The sequence below is a fragment of the Parus major genome, chromosome 1, assembly GCF_001522545.3.
Source record: "Parus major isolate Abel chromosome 1, Parus_major1.1, whole genome shotgun sequence".
Lineage (NCBI taxonomy): Eukaryota > Metazoa > Chordata > Aves > Passeriformes > Paridae > Parus > Parus major.
The window spans coordinates 110,985,983-111,002,033 of record NC_031768.1 but is presented as its reverse complement, the minus strand read 5'-3'; positions in this window follow the sequence as shown (position 1 = coordinate 111,002,033).

Below are 16,051 nucleotides of genomic sequence, written 5' to 3'. Positions count from 1 at the left end.
GCTTGTTTTGTAGGTTTTATTAAAAATAGTGTGGCCTTGCAAACAGAAATTTTACATTGGGGGAAAAAACCTTATTCTCTAATCATGTCAATATTGATTTTGTTTGCTCTTTTTATTTCAGATCATTCCTTAATAATCACATTTTCGTTTATTCCTTGTAGCTGTCATGCTGGTTATTTCCCAAAATTACTGTTTTTCAGTTGTCTCCAGGTATCTATAGATCAAACACATATTTTGCTACTGCCCTTGAGTTTCAATCATGTTTTCTTTCTGTGGCAAAACACAAAATATCTGAAACAGATTTGGGCTTTCTTATTTGTAATGATGTGAGCTGCTTTGTGGGGGTTTGTCCACAAAAATTGAAAAAATAGGTATATAAGTTTCTAATTGGTTCTGCATTTTTTGGGTACCTATTCGGTGTTGGCCCATGCAGGAAAATCAGAATGAATTATGCATCCATATCAAAAATGTCTATGAGATTGTCATGACCTAGGCATATGTTTAGCCAGGCCCTTTGCTTTTTTGAGGCTTTTTAGTGGTGATTATCCAGCAATCTAAGTATAAAAAACTAATTAAAATGTTGTTCACTTCCCCTAGAAACCCAGTTTGCAGAACAGGAGCATTCCTGCTATCAAAGAACCCAGCATGTAAAATTTAAGTGGATAAAAATGGACTTTTATCATCAAGCAGGGGATTTTCAGCTGAACCACATAATTTCCACTCAGGTTTATTGTGTTTAGTCTTTTTGAGGATGCCCTTCCCCTGCCCTCTTTCTGTCTGTGACTGGAGGGTGCTGCAGGCAGCTTTGCTCCCTCTCTCCCCCAAGTCTGGCCCTCAGCATCAATCTCCTGTGGGTGAGGTGTCTGCATTTAACTCTGGTAAAATTAAAAATAGGCCTCTTGGCTGAACATTTTGGAAGTTTTTCTAAGTTAGGGAATCTCTGAAAGTTTTCAGCCAGATTGACAGGCGAGAAAATGCGCTGTGGTTTGTCTCTCTTGTGCTAAAATTCTCTATTTTCCTTGAGTTTGCTGCAGTGATGGAAAGCTTTGTCACATAAGCAATGCATCAGTTTAGCTCAATTATTTGCTGTATCATTGCCTGTGTGCTTAAGGAGTTACAATTTATTTATTTTGTTTAAATGAAGTCTTTGAAAACAGCCATTAACCTTTAGCATGAACAGTGGGGTGGGTTTATGTCAGAAGCTACAATTTATATCTTCTAAAATCTGATTTAACCTTAAATGGTCTTTCTCTTTCCTGGGAAGTGCACGCTATAACTTCTATGTAGAGAATGGCAGAATCTCTTTTAACTTACACTTGTGCTGCAAATTTTATCCAAAAATGATATTAAAAAAATTCTTCTTTAGTTACAAACAAAGAAACTACCATAAGAAGGAAAAGTGTTGCACTGGCAACACTCCTTCTATGTGGAATAACTTAACGTTTTCCCCCACCTGATTTTGCAAAACCCAACATTGAATAAGAGGCAACTGCATGACCCAGAACAAAATGAGATTATTTTAAATTTGAAGAGAAGGAAGCCTTTGTCTTCATATTACTATATTATAATTTCAAATTGTCATAAGTTTTGAAATTTTTTTAACCTTAACCTTTTTAACCTTCTTTAGAAAGTCTGGAACTTTGCGTGGAGCTTAGTTTAGACTTCTCTATTATAGTTACCCAGGCAAAATAAAGGTGAATTAAAAATCAAGCCTGACATTCTAAATCTAAATTTTGGCATCAAAAGAAATAGTTTTATTTATTGCATTCAATAGAAAAATATAAATTAGAGTTTCTGAAAAAATCTACTTTTTTTCAGATGTCAAAAAGGAAAGTGAGAGAGTGCCACCAAACTTCACAAATTTGTGTTTTTCATCAGTAGAGTCTCCTGCACAAAGACAAAACAGAAAGGTAATAAAAAGTAATTTACTGAATTGTCCAAGTTGGCCTTCTCTGAGGAATTAAAATATTCTCCAACTTTCCCCATCTATTTATATGATGCTATTTTAATTGCATGTCAGTGGCCTGGAAAAGGGTGGGTGACGAATTGCACCCACAGGAATGCCTGGCACATAATTTTTTTTGGACTTTCAATTTGATGCAGCTCACTTGAGGCAATAAAGATGACATCTCCAGAAAAAAGAGTGTATTACAGTCAACTTGATGTCATGATTATTAATCCCCAATCAATCCTAGGACTTCCTGGGACAAAATAAACTAAAAAAAAATAAAATAATAATAAAAAAAGCATAAATATTTGGTCTCCCTGCTCTTTGCACACACAGGCCAAATATTTAAAGAGTACAGTGAACTTTCAGGGGCTAAATAACCTTGTCAAAGATATCACAGGTAAAACTAAATAACTAAAAATAAAATTGTTGGATCTTTTATGAGAATTAAGTACAAAAGCGGATTTTTTTTTTTTTAAAAAGCAAGAGAGAGTGAAATATTATGACTGAATTGATAGGATTGATCATTGTGCAAAAAGAGCAGTTGAATAGTTGCATTAAAGGATAAGGAATCCAGGATTTATTTTTTGGTTTGCCCTCAAGATTTGTTATACTTTCAAGTACACAAGATTAAGCTACTCTTAACTTATTTTCTGCTAGGAGAAAAATAGGTATTTTTCATGGAAAAAAATGTAGGAAAAAATCCTATTCTGGTCATTTAGCACTTCTGATTTCATCTGTTGAGTAATTAAAAGGAAATCTAATAGTGATTATGGATGAGTTTAAGGAAAAAAGTGTATTTTCTTTAAACTTCTCTATACATCTCAAAATTTTAAACAGCACTAATGAAGATAAAATCACCAACGCTGCTGATTCAAGGCTCTGCTGTTTTATATAACATCTAGATATTTAATTGCAAATCTGTATCTGACTCCTTTTGATGGCTGATCTTCATTTATGCAGCTCTCCTTAGAGGGAAGATGAAGATGGGGATCTTTCACTTCTGGAACGAGTGAAGCCCAGATCAGGCAATGGTCTCATGGTTTTTGAGGCAGAAACCTTGGATCCTGCATTTCTTGGGCCATGTTCAACCTCTGGTTCTGTTGATAAGGTTTTAATCCTGTCCATCCCACAAGTTCCAGTGCACAGCTACCCCAGCATTTACTGTTTTTCCCAGCAAGGCAAAACAAGTGGGATTTGAAATAATTTACCCATAAGTGACCCACAGCAGTCAGCTCTGAAGTACAAAAAATAATAAATAAACCAAAGTCTCTACTTTCTGCTGAGTGTGGGTGAATGGACTCTTGTTCTGTCCCCATGAAGAGTGATCTCAAGAGAGGTAATTGACCTTTCTGATTCCATTATTAGATATCTGGTCAACCCTCAGTCTGACAAGTCAGCCATAGAGATATTTTTTTTTAATTATTATTATCATTATACAGAAATGTGCTGAAAAGAAAATCTTTCAGTTGGAATACAAGGGTGATCTATAAATTCATTCTTGCTTGCCCAAAAAGTCCTACAAAAGTGTGAGATACAAAGCCTGATATGTGAGTTTGAAACTATTCCAGGTGTGTTCACCTGCTGAGGGAGCCCTGGGTTTGCACATTGCCTGTAGTGGATTTTATTTTTTTTTCCCATAATCACAACTTTGTGCTTTGGGTAAAGAAAAGTAGCCAGGCTGGGACTGACAAATAGTAGGAAATTCTTCCCATTTCTTGTCTGTAGCAGGAATCCTCTTTGGTAGAGGTCTGCTGTTTCTTCAGGGCTGTGTTGCTTGTTTAATGCTGTTGATTTGCAGCCACGTTATTGACAATAAATCAATTACATTCCAAAGCGAGGATTTACTAGAAGATATTTTATAGGTCTTAAAAGCAGTGCTGTCAGGAAGGATGATCTGGAAAAGAAAATTGTCTTTCTCCAGCTTCAGTGGTGGGAGTTTCTGAGGACTGAGCTGTTTAGTGTGAGAAGACAAAGCAGGATGCAGAAATTGAGCTGTCATTTCCCATTACTGCAATGGGAGAGATGACCTGAGTCCCTGTACAAAGATAATTTTGTTTCACTCTTACCCTTGGCAAGGTTGATGACTGAAAGCCAAGCTTGATTTTTAGGTGAGGAGTCAATACAATGCAGGGCCATGTGCTCTGGAATTAAATGCACAAGAAAAATGAGGCTGAAGGGGAGGGAAGGAAGGAGAAAACCAGAAATCCTGTCACCCACTTTTGTCTCCCACTTCTATTGCAGGTTTCTTCTCTCTCTGCACTTTGTTAAGTAGGTATTGTTGTGAATACAATACAAAAATAACAACAATAGCAAGAAAAAGAACTCCATCCAAGACCTGAACCAACTCCAAACCCTCTCAAAACAAATAAAAAATCATCCCTTCCCTCCCCACAGCGTGGCAAAACTTGTGCTGCAGCTCTGCCAGGTTCTCAGGTGAAGGAAAACAAATCCAGTGATTCATAACAGTGCTGATGGTCCTTTGATTATTGCTTTTGGAAATGAAAAATATGGCCTGACTTTTCTCCAGCTGCTGCTAGATATTAAGCTGTCAACCTTCCAGTGTTCACTCAGCACAGGTTTTCAGTGAGGCACGGAATGTCACAGCTCAGTGATGATCGATCCTCAATACCACAAGTGCTTGCACCAAGTAACACCTCTCACAGCAAACGAGGAGGGTGTCCATCTGACCTCCCTTGCATTGATTTTATAGGTCTATTGCCTCCTGTGGGGGCACTTCGTGTTCATGTTTCTTTTTGTGTCTGTTTTTAAATAAAAACAGGAAATTAACCCTTCTGTATTCCTTAATCCTCTCTGGGTTTAATTCAGTCTTCACTGGTAAATCTATTTTATTGGAGGTGATTATGATACAAATTCTGCAGTGTTTGTCCTTTCTTGGTTATGCCTTGTAGAACATTTAGGGCAAAGATTCAGACAGCAGCTCTCTCTGATACAAATCTTTAGTGATTAAATTCATGTACTTGCTCAGATTTTTCTCATGGCTCTGAGAGCTAGATATATGTCAGAATAATCTTCTGATTATACCAAATATTAGTCCCAGATACCCTATCAGGAAAGCAACTTTTAGAGGTGGCTCCTGTTTTAAAGAGTTCATGTCCTGATTCTGACTTGTGCACAGGTATTGGTCCCTATAAATCTAGGGGAAAAGTGATCCAATGGTGAATTTCGTGGGCTCAGAGCCTGGAAAAGTCTGATTTAGGATAACATTTGATCATTTGAATTTCAGAGCAAAAGTTGGGGAAAAACAGAGTAGCTCTTCATGAGGGAGAAAGCTGTGGGAGCCGAAACTTATCTGTTCACATTTTCTGTGGAAAAACACTTGAGAGATAAACAGGGCCAATTTTTATGACTGCCTGTATGGAATTTTATCTTGATCTTTCCATCCCTCTGCATGCCCTGTATTGGCAGCTCCACACAATCCTCAATTTTCTTTCACCATGCCAATGCTGACAGAGAATAGCAGATGTATTACTCTTGCCCTGTGCAGGTCTTAAAACAATTTTGCCCTCCCTGTATGAATCCTCACTTGTATTGTTTTACTCCAAAAAGGCTTTTGCTTAACAGCTGTGTGAAAGAAAAGGGTTGTGTAATCTCTCTGCTCTCTAGCATATATATACATTGGGTTTTTCCTTGTTAATTTTTATAACAAATCCATTCTTTGCAAATCAGCTTGTAAATTGATAACAGCAATGTCATTGAAAACAAAATCAAGGTGATATTCATTTCTGCTAAATATTCTACCTAATCCTCCAGACAGGGTGATTTTTTTTTTTCCTGTCATTGGAAAGCGTCTGTCTGATCTCCAGAATGATCAAAACAATTGTAATCTAAATACTTTCTTAATTTAATCATATTCCTTGTGAGGGGAGTGAGATTTTTGGGTTTTCTTTTTGGTTTTGTTTTTGTTTTTCAATTTTATTCTACTTAACAATTTCTTTAACTTCTGTGAGCAACAAATTGAATTATGAGCACTGTAGCCTTCAGCTAGTATGTGAACAATGCTATCAGATTGGATTGAACTGCTTATTTCATTGTCTAGATAAATGTTTGACTGGCATTGGGACCTAATAGGAATGATAGTACACAAAATGCTGTCTGCTTAGTCCCTGTGAATGCATTTGCTTCTGCTGAGACAAACAGGTCACAAAATTGCTGCAACTTTATTGTTTTAATAGAAGGCAAGCACTACTTTTGTAATTCTGGCCATAAAAAGCAGATGTGTTTAAAACTCAGGGGATTTTGAGCCTGGTGACTGGAATATCTGTGATTAAAAATGGGTGATAACTTATTGATGGTGAAGTGGCTTGATGAATCTGACAAGAATATAAAAATACAGCCTCTGAATTACTTTTTGGAGTGTATTATTTTCCTTGGTGGTGGGGTATTTGGTGGCTTTTATTTGTTTGGGTTTTTTTTTGGAAAATGATTGTTATATATTTATAGCAGTAACCTCTGTGGAGTTTGTGGAGAAAAGGCTGCTTTGATGGTCTACTCATGCACATCCATAGCTTTTGTTTAACTCTACAGTAACTTAAAGGGAAGAGTGCACAACTCAGCATTGATTAAGCACTATTGAAAGCTTACCATGGTCTGTGAAAGAGCCAGGATTTCACACACAAAGTTTAACAAAAGCTATAAAACACTCAAACTTTGTCCCAAGGTAAAGAGATCTCTCTTCAATGACAAAAATCTTCATTAATACAGAATGAAAGTAGCAATTTCCTTCTTCCAGTCCTTCCAGAACTTCAGCTTGAGGAAATTCAATGACCTGACAAATCTGCAGCCTTAGTCTCCAGCTGAATACAGGTTTTGATTAAATTGTGTGAGGTACATCTGCACTGCATGATGAGAGATTAGGTGGGTTGAAGGGTTAATTGTGTAGAGGTTGTTGTTTGAGGTGGCCAGACAGTCAGGTGATGGAGACTGTTTGTTTGGAGTGTGATCAAAAGTTTTGTGAGTGCCCTGAGAGCACATTTTACTGCAGCTTTCTGTTGGGTGGTGAAGTCCAGGTGCAATTAGGCTGGCTTGTAAGATCAGGGATGTGTGCATTTGGAATGGATAACAGAAAATGTTAGAGGATAAAATAGCCCTAGTTGTGAAGTTAATAACCTTTTGTAACGTCAGGGTAAGACTGAATAATTATTGATTGCTGTGGTTTCAGATAAGCATGTGATCAGATATTCACTGGGACTGTGCTCAGAGCCACGCTACACTTTGATCTGGAACAGCTGGAGTAGTTAACTCAGAAATTAGCTGTGAATGTCAGGCTTATCCATCAGCAGAATAACCAAGACCTCTGGCTGAATTTAGTCACATTTCCTTTATTTAGTTGCAATTTCTTGCAGGCTTGCAGTTGGACTATTACATACAAGTGAAGAACATTTCTGATTTCCCCCTTCCTATTGCTATCATGAAAGTTAAAAACAGGGATTATGGCCATTCACTGAATGGTAGTTGTAGGAGTAAGAAATTCTCAGATACACCCTGCATTTCAAAGCGTGGCTGTTTGAATACATGGTCATTCCTGTAGTTGTGAGCGCCAGGGAAAACCACTTTGTGCATCACCGTCAGCCATTCAGCTCCCACAAAATTTTCAGGTTCAGTCATTTTACAGTGAGAGTGAGCTCTTAACAGGCTGGAAATTGCTTTTACATGGAAAGGCTCCTTGCTGTCTGAAATGTGCCTTTTAGCTGTGAAAGGATGCAGACTTGCAGCTGCTGTTTCCAAGTTTCCAGGCAAACCAAGCAAAGCTCCACAAGGAACCCATCTGTGTTTTGAGGGGCTCCATTTCAGACACTTCCAAAGCTTCTGTTCCTCAGGTCTCTGAAAACACCAAGAAAAGAGGCTTTGCTCTCCCCAGAACCAGATTGGTTTTGGGGCACTGGAGGAGAGAGCACCCCACAAGTCCCACAAGCATTCTCTTTGGATTTGCCAGGTGGTGCCTGGTGGTTGTTTTATGGTGGACTGCTCTCCTGTAGAACTGTCTGCTGTGGTTAATAAAAAGTGAAGAAGGTAACCTATTTTCTTATTCATACCCTTTTCTGCAGATTTTTGGTTATCCAAACAGCTGGGAAACAACTTGCAGGGCTGTGTGGGGAAGGATGAGCAGTTACCAGTGATTAGAGGAATGAAGAAATCTGGTCCTGATCATGCTGAACCAGACTGAAATAGCAGATCCTGGTAGGTTAGGAGGGAAGGTCAGAAAGAAGCAAAGCCTCTGGGTAGAAATAAATGCTGACCTGAAAAATTTGTGCCACTCTCCCCTCAACCTGTTCCTTTAATTCTGCTTGCAGCTCATTCAAAAGAATCACCATTTTTTGATATGACCAGGTACAGTTCAGTCATCTCAGGGAGGTAAGGAGCCTTGTGCAGTTATTAAGTATTTCCATTAAAAAAGCTGTGCTTATTGCTAATTAGGGATACTGACAAAAATGGGTGTGGAAAAGGCTGTCCCTTCTACAGGAACAGACTTACAATGACTCAAGGCCTTGTGCCATTAATTTGGTTGAGGAAAAACTACACAGAACATTTTTATAGCCAGTGTCTCTGACAGTGATTATATATCCTCAGCTGTGTGTATAACTTATAACTGGATGAGTGAGTGAGAGGCACAGGTTGTGCCTCTAGAATGACTTAAAAACCTGACTGGAAGGGAAGTTATGGATTAACAGTGCAAGGTTTGTGTGAGACTGTGGTTTGCATGTCTTTGAAATTTAGTATTAGGTACCCTGTAATTGTACCACAACTACTAACCTGCACAGGGAAGGTCAGTTAACTTCTGAATTTTTTGTTTCTTCCTGTTTTCTTTCCTGGAACTTTTAGCTGAGTCTGTCATCAGGCTGAATATATGTGCCAGACTCTTGCATCAGATCATGTGTTGGTGTTACAATTTTCTTTATATATATATATATATGTAAGGCAGTTTGGAAATCTGACAGTTTCTCTTAATAGAACTGCTCCTCCCAAAATCATTTGGATTAAATCTAGAAAACTGGTACTTGCTGAAAGCTTAAGAAAAGGTTATAGTAAGGAAATCATTTTATGTGTACAATCTCTAGTTTTCCTCCTGTCTTAATGGGGAATGTAAAGGAAAAAAAATCAACATTCCACAGCCAATATATCCTTGTTTGGGTTGAGAAATTGAGAAAAGATTCTTTCTCAGCTTTGAAGTGAGCAGGATAATTTGTCTGTTTCTCTCTGTAACTCTTCCTATTCATTTCCTGCCTCAGTCTAACTAAACAGGCTGTCTGTGATTGTGTGACCCTGAGGTGTAAGAGGACCAGATTATCAAAAGACTCCAAATAGCAAAAATAAACAATCCCTAAGCCCCAGAATCAAGTCTTTCCTTTTCAAGCAGAATGCTAGCACTGGATGTTGCTCACAACATGTTACCTGGAGCACTGCGAGCCCCACACCTGCCTGGAGCCCCAGTGGAAGGGTGACAATGCCAGCTGCCCCTGCAGGAAAGGAAATCACCCTCCAGTCTCTGACAGCTCAGTGGTGCTGACCAACAGCCCCCAAAAAACTGGTACAAGCAAATTTTTATATACCAAAGGTGTGCTGTTGGCAGACTCTTGTTTAGAAAATATTATCTCTCTTGGTTAACCCAGGATTCATCTCTATAATTTGAAGCATCATTTACAAACTCTGGCATCCATATAAAGCCCTTACTTCCCTTGAAAGCTGGCAAATCACATCAGCTTTCTGAAATGGTTTTTGAAGCCATCCCAAACTGTACAGTGCATTATCAAATCCATTTTAATTAAAGCTCAGTTTCAGTTGATAGCCTCAAGCCTTAAGCTCCATAACTCAATTCTTCTCTCAACCATGTTGAGCAGACTCGTGCTGAGTTTTGAGCTTAATATCAATCTGCACAGAGATTTTTCAGAGGGTGTTTCTTTGCAGTGCTACTTACCTGGTACAATTTAAAAGTGGAATGAATCTCATGCTCTTACATGGCTGAAACAACTCCGCTAAAAAAGGGAATTTACTCTGATTTCCATAATGATTTGTGGCCACATCAATATTGTACTTTTTCATAGACGAAAACCACATAATCCACATAAAGTCAGGGAAGAGTTGAGGCTGAGTTACTCCTTCTTGTCAGTAAGTAGAGGAATAACCTTTTCCAGAAACACGAAGGGAAAGGCATTTGGGACAAGCCAGCCTAGATTTACCAAGGACATGTCTTGCCTGAGCAGTTTCATTTCCTCTCTAATGAGATGAATGGTGTGCTGAGAAGGGACGTTGTTTCTCTCCTTTTAGCAGGGTCTTTGGCAGGGTTTCCCACATTTGGTGAGACGTGGACTTGACAAGTGGATGAGAGAGTGGAAACTGTCTGGGCACTTCAGAGGTTGTGATCTGTGGCACAAACTGATGGCTGATCACTGGTGTCATCTCCCAGAGGTGGCTGCTGATGCCAATTCTATGTGAAGTCTCCAGTGTCAGCCTGATTGATGGGTTAGAGATGCACTCACAGGAAATTCACTGTATAATTTCAATGTGGGGGGTAAATTTGGAGTGCTGGAGAGGTCAGGCTAATGTTCAGAGGCAGCTGGAGATGCTGGAGAAAGGGGATGGACTGCAGGACATCAGCAGAGGTCCAGTCCCTGGGCTGGGGTCACCTTGCAGGGCAGCATCATCTGGGCAGAGAAACACCTTTGGAGAAAAGGACACACGGGCTCTGGGCACAGCAAATTTATTTGTGTCTTCAGAGTCCTGACTCCACTGTTAACCTTCTCAAACTCAAGCATGAGAATAATGATATATCCTCAAGCTTCAGCCTCTCTCTAAATAAGCATGTGGTCAGGATGGCAGCTGGTGAAATAACCATGCATCAGTTCTTTAGCTTGTGGAATGGAACAAGTTAGATGTTGGAAATAAATGTACCTGCACATCCTGTTTCTGCTGAGATTACTCACACACCAGCTACTGTGCTGATTCATTCTCTGGAATTATTTTCAGAATGCCAGAACTGAGGGGAAAAAAAAAGAAGGGGGTTTTCTTCTGCAAGTAGAATAAATTATAAACTGATGAGAACTCTTTTTTTAAGATGTTTTTATAGAACACATTTAGGCACTAATTCTTCTCAGCAACTAAAGATTCTCTCATGAATGCACATCTGTCTTTTAGCAGTTTAAGAATGGCAAAATTCAATATGTGCTGGCTAATCCTTATGAAATTCTCTTAGTAGTTGTGAGCTGTTATGTCATTAGGTAAAAAAATACCTTAAAACTGAATTTATGCAAGGTATTTGCCCCTGCCATAAACATGTGCATCCTATCAATATTTTTAATATTCATGTTGTTTATTGTTAAGCTACTCTTTTTCAGTTAAGAGTTATTTTACTTAGAATGTGTGGGAATAGTTTTAAGGAAAGCAGGTGAAATTTTGACAGATCACATTCGCATTTAGAAATATTTTGCCAATCCAATTGATTATTATGATTTGAAAGAGGATCCTGGCCAGATTAATCCCTTGAAGTGCTTTCCTAATGTCAGTGGAGTTGCAGGAGGACAGGGTGATTCTACAAATTCTATGTTGCTGTTAATGAAAGGCCTGGCTGAGTCAGGTTCTCAGCATTAATGAATAAAAATTCCCTGTAAACCCAGAGGAGGCCAACCCACAAGTCTGCAGCCCTGTTGTCCAATCTGTAATGACAACCCCTGTCACCTGTAGCTTCTCCCCTCGGCTCCTCCCAGAAAAAAGCACCCTGGCTTTCTCCTTTCACTGAGTTGTGCCAGGATGTGCTGATTTTGTCAAGCAGAATCCTCAGCTCTGATAACTGGGTGGAGACACGACACAGGAGAGGGCTGGAGGTGCAAATCTATCAGGGGTGTCTGTAAAAGTTTATTCAGTTTTCCCTGTCTGGAGTTGAAAACAGCAGATTTCAGGACTTTGAATGCTGAGGGACAGGTACAGGGAGCCTGGGCACAGAATTAATCCTTCCTGACAAGCCTTCTGTCATGTATGGAAAGAGTTTCACAAAAAAACAGACAGCCTGAGATCTCCATTTGATTACATTTGATAGATTACCCTTGGCAATATTTGTCAATAAAGGTTGCCTTGCTAGAAAAGCATCACCTGCTCTCAAACAAGCAGCACAAGCATGTTGGTGTCTTTAAGCAGTGATTTTGTGCTGTGTGGAAAAGAGCACACTCTGGAAACTCTGATCAACAAGACTTGAATTTTTTGGCAGAAGAGTTTTTATTTTTTCTTTCTTCCACAATATATATATATATATATATATATTTAAAATTATTCATCTCAGTGAAGGTAAAGGCACTAACTGGAAAGGCATTGTTGGTGTGTGAACAGGAAGGAAACCACAAAATCTGCTGCATCATTCCCAGCTGCACTCAGTGACCAAGATAATTTTTTTTTCACTCCAGTTAAAATAATATCTCTACCCCAGCAATTTCTAAAATTTAGTTAGCCTGAATAACACCTGTGTTTTTCATGTGATCTTTATTCAACACTTGGTGAAGGCTGAGATCCATCTCTGAGTGCAGGTCCAGCAGTTAACAGCTCTACTTTGTACATAAATATACAATTTTTAAACTATACATTCCCATATTTTCTCCCTGTCCCCTCTATTCAAGTGCATATAAACATGATTTTTAACTGGCTTCTGACAGCAAGTAAGGACAATTTGCAAACTATTTCACTTTATTTTTTTTGCACCAGGACACCTTGGTTAGAAATGCTGGTGAAAGCAGAATTCTAAACAGAAAGACTAAAGGGACCTTTTCATCTCACAAAAGCTTCTGTAAATATAAATTAGTTTCATAAACATAAATATATTTTCTACTCTGTTACATCTGAAGGTTGTTCTTCAGCAATGAAAATATAAATCAAACAGTGGGCAGCAGCAGGTGTCTTAGTTATTTAGGATTAAATGCCTCTTCCACTATCAGATTAAGGTTCCACCCACATTTTCATATTTATTTTTCTGTTGTTCTTGTCAGATGCTCTTAAAAAATTAACCATGTCACTCCAAGTCATGGGATTTATTAGAGTTGTGCATTGTTAATCACCACTTCTGCCACACTAATTCCACTCAGAACTCCTGTAATGAACCAAAATTTAGGGTTAATCATGTCCAAGGTTATATTTCAGATCCTGGTTTTAGTGCCTGCTGCCTGTCAAAAGGAAAATTGAAATGCAGAACTACTGGTAGGAGGTAGTTCAGATTTTAAGTTAAAAACAACACTCTAGTAGGATGAAAATTAATTTTAGAGTTAAATAAATAAAATCCATTTTGCTATGTATTCTTATCAGATTATCACAGTCTTCCTAAACAATGGTTATTTTGATATTTGTGGAGAGGAATGAACTGATTCATACAACTGTGACTATGGGTTTGATTTTTTTTTGTATTATCTAAAATCCTCTATGTCTGAATTTCCTCATGCTCAATGATAGCACTTAATAATTTGTGTACAACTACAGCCTTCCAAAATGTGTTTTCCCAAGCTTATTTCAACATCCTTCATCCCTAGAGAGACTTATCTATTTCTCAGTAAAACCTGTGGAATGTTGAGTGGTACCATGTGCTGCATCAGGGAGGTCACTCTTGAGCGCTGACCAGCCAAGCCCAACCAGAACTGTCCCAATTTCCTCTAAATTAATGGTTTTAGGGCCAAAAGTTTGAATAATTTTCACAGAGTAATCTGAATCATAGAAGAAGCAAATAAGTCCATAGGTTTGCCAAGTATGATTTATTTTCATATTTGTGGCGCTTAATGGTTTTTGTAAATTTCAATTTGTGTTAGATAATTTATATCAGCTTCAATTTACATCAAATTTGCAAGTACATGGGTGTCTCTTTATGGTTAAGGGAATTAATATTCTGAAATTACCAGACACCCATATTAATCAAATGCCTTATTACAAGTAGAATGACTCTTATTATCATACATACAGGATAAAAGAAATGCTAATTGCCTTGGTTTGGAGCAATTATTCAGTAGTTATCTAGACAATGACAGTGGAGGCACTGTTATAGCTTCTTTATCTTTCAAGTAATGACGTTCACAGAAGCTGCCCTGCTTGTCTAAGGCGGGCTAACTCCAGTTAGTTGTGTGGTATAAATATTTTATTCATTTTAGAAACACCTATCTCTAACTGTGTGTATCTGCATGCAAACAAATTATGCAAGTTGTATAGGGAACTATGAGTTTCTATAACCTACAACCCCAATTTTTTCTCACATATCTAGAACCATTAATACAAAATGTTTATAGTTAGACTGTAAATCCAAACATAATTAATGTGGGGTTTTTTCTGTCAACTTAATTTTTGTGTTTCTAAGGCAGGAGCACTTTTCTCCAATATTTTTCCTTTTCCATTAACAATGGAATATTACTGAAAAATAAATTTTGGTTCAAATTAGCCTATCCTCTACATTTATGTCTATCCCACACACACTGTGCTTATCACTTGCTTGATTAAGCTGCTTTCAAGCAACAAGGCCTGGTTCTTGCACAGTTCTTCTAAAACCAGAATAACCCAATTTTCTATAAAATTCCAGTAATGCAATGAGGTGACAATTTTCTGCATTAAAACCAGCTAATAATGGAACCATTTGCATGGTGGATAAGTCATAATGGAGGTTCTTCCAGTGTTTGTAGCTACAAAATGTGTGTATGGCTGGATTATGTGTGCAGAGCACTGACACAACATGATTTTGGGAAATCCAAAATGCAATGAAGTTGTTCTGTTTGTTTACAAAAAGGGGAAAGTTTTCTTTTGTTTTCTCTGGTTCCCCCGTGCCTCCCCACCAAAGATAGGGGGAAAAAAAGAAAGGCAATAAATGGATTACTCAATTATGCAGTTTATATCTTTCAACAAAAATGGAACCTTCTTTTTTAAAAAATACAACAATTTTGATTAGTCCGGACAATAAATGTGATTGTAAGTGGCTGTCTGAAGAACAACCATGTTTTATTCTGCAATTTCATGTCTTCAAAAATGTATTTTAATAAATTTTCTGATATTTTCATCTGATTTTTCGTAACCTACTTCCTTAAAAAAAAAGTTTTGACATAGACTGATGAATCTGTGTACTGAATAGTTAACCTGAATTAGTAGCATCACTCTCTTTTCTAACATTAACCAGAACTCTCAGGTCAAGGTGGTAAAAGAAAATATTGATGTTAGTTCTGTTCACTTGTTTTAAAAATATTTGGTTTAATATTGTTTTCAGCCCAAAATTCAAAGTTTCTAAAATGCTGAATTATGGGTTTTGATAATGTAATCATGTAATAAATCCAAATTTTGGAATATTTCTCTCCCCTCTTCCTCATCTATTCAACATTTGATTTAAAGTTGTTGTATTTTGGAGCTCAGTTTGTGGTTCACTCTTTCATTCCATGTCTAGCACTTCATTAAATCCCCTGTCTTGTTTCAGCCAAATTTTTTCTTCCTAAAATCACTTGCTACGAGTGATCTTGTAAAGTTTTCATGTCTTTTAAAACACAGCTTTCATCTTCAAACTGGAAGGGACGAATTATTTCTCCTGTGTTCCCATGAAATTGCTGTTGCTATTGCTGAGACACCTGTGAGGACTTTTCTGCCAGCAGAGCTGTGTAAGGTTTGGAGCCCAAAATGGCCCTGAACCCTTTGGGGCATCCCAGTTCAGGGCTGAGCTGGACCAAATCCAGTGAAACCCGTGGAAAAGATATTTTTGTTTTGCTACACTGAATGTAACTTGGTAAAGGCTTAAGATTTACACAGATTTGATCACAAACTGAGCTGGGGCAGTTTTCAATGCGTGCATTCTTACCCTGTAGGAAAACATCCTCATTTAGGAGCAGCTTAGGAGAGGTGGTGCATGCTCATGAACAATTGAAGTTGAAATGATGTATATCCACTTGCTGAATTTTGTAAGAGTGGAAACACTGATGGGTTAAAAATCACAGAATAGTCCCTAAACCCCCCAGCTGTCTCTAATGCCCTTCAATTTCCTGTATTTGAAAGAGATAATTGCAAATGATTTCCATACTTTGAATTTCCTCGCACCTGTATAAATCAAATATCCAGAAATGTTTTTTTGTTTCCTTACAGGTCAGGGAGAATGTC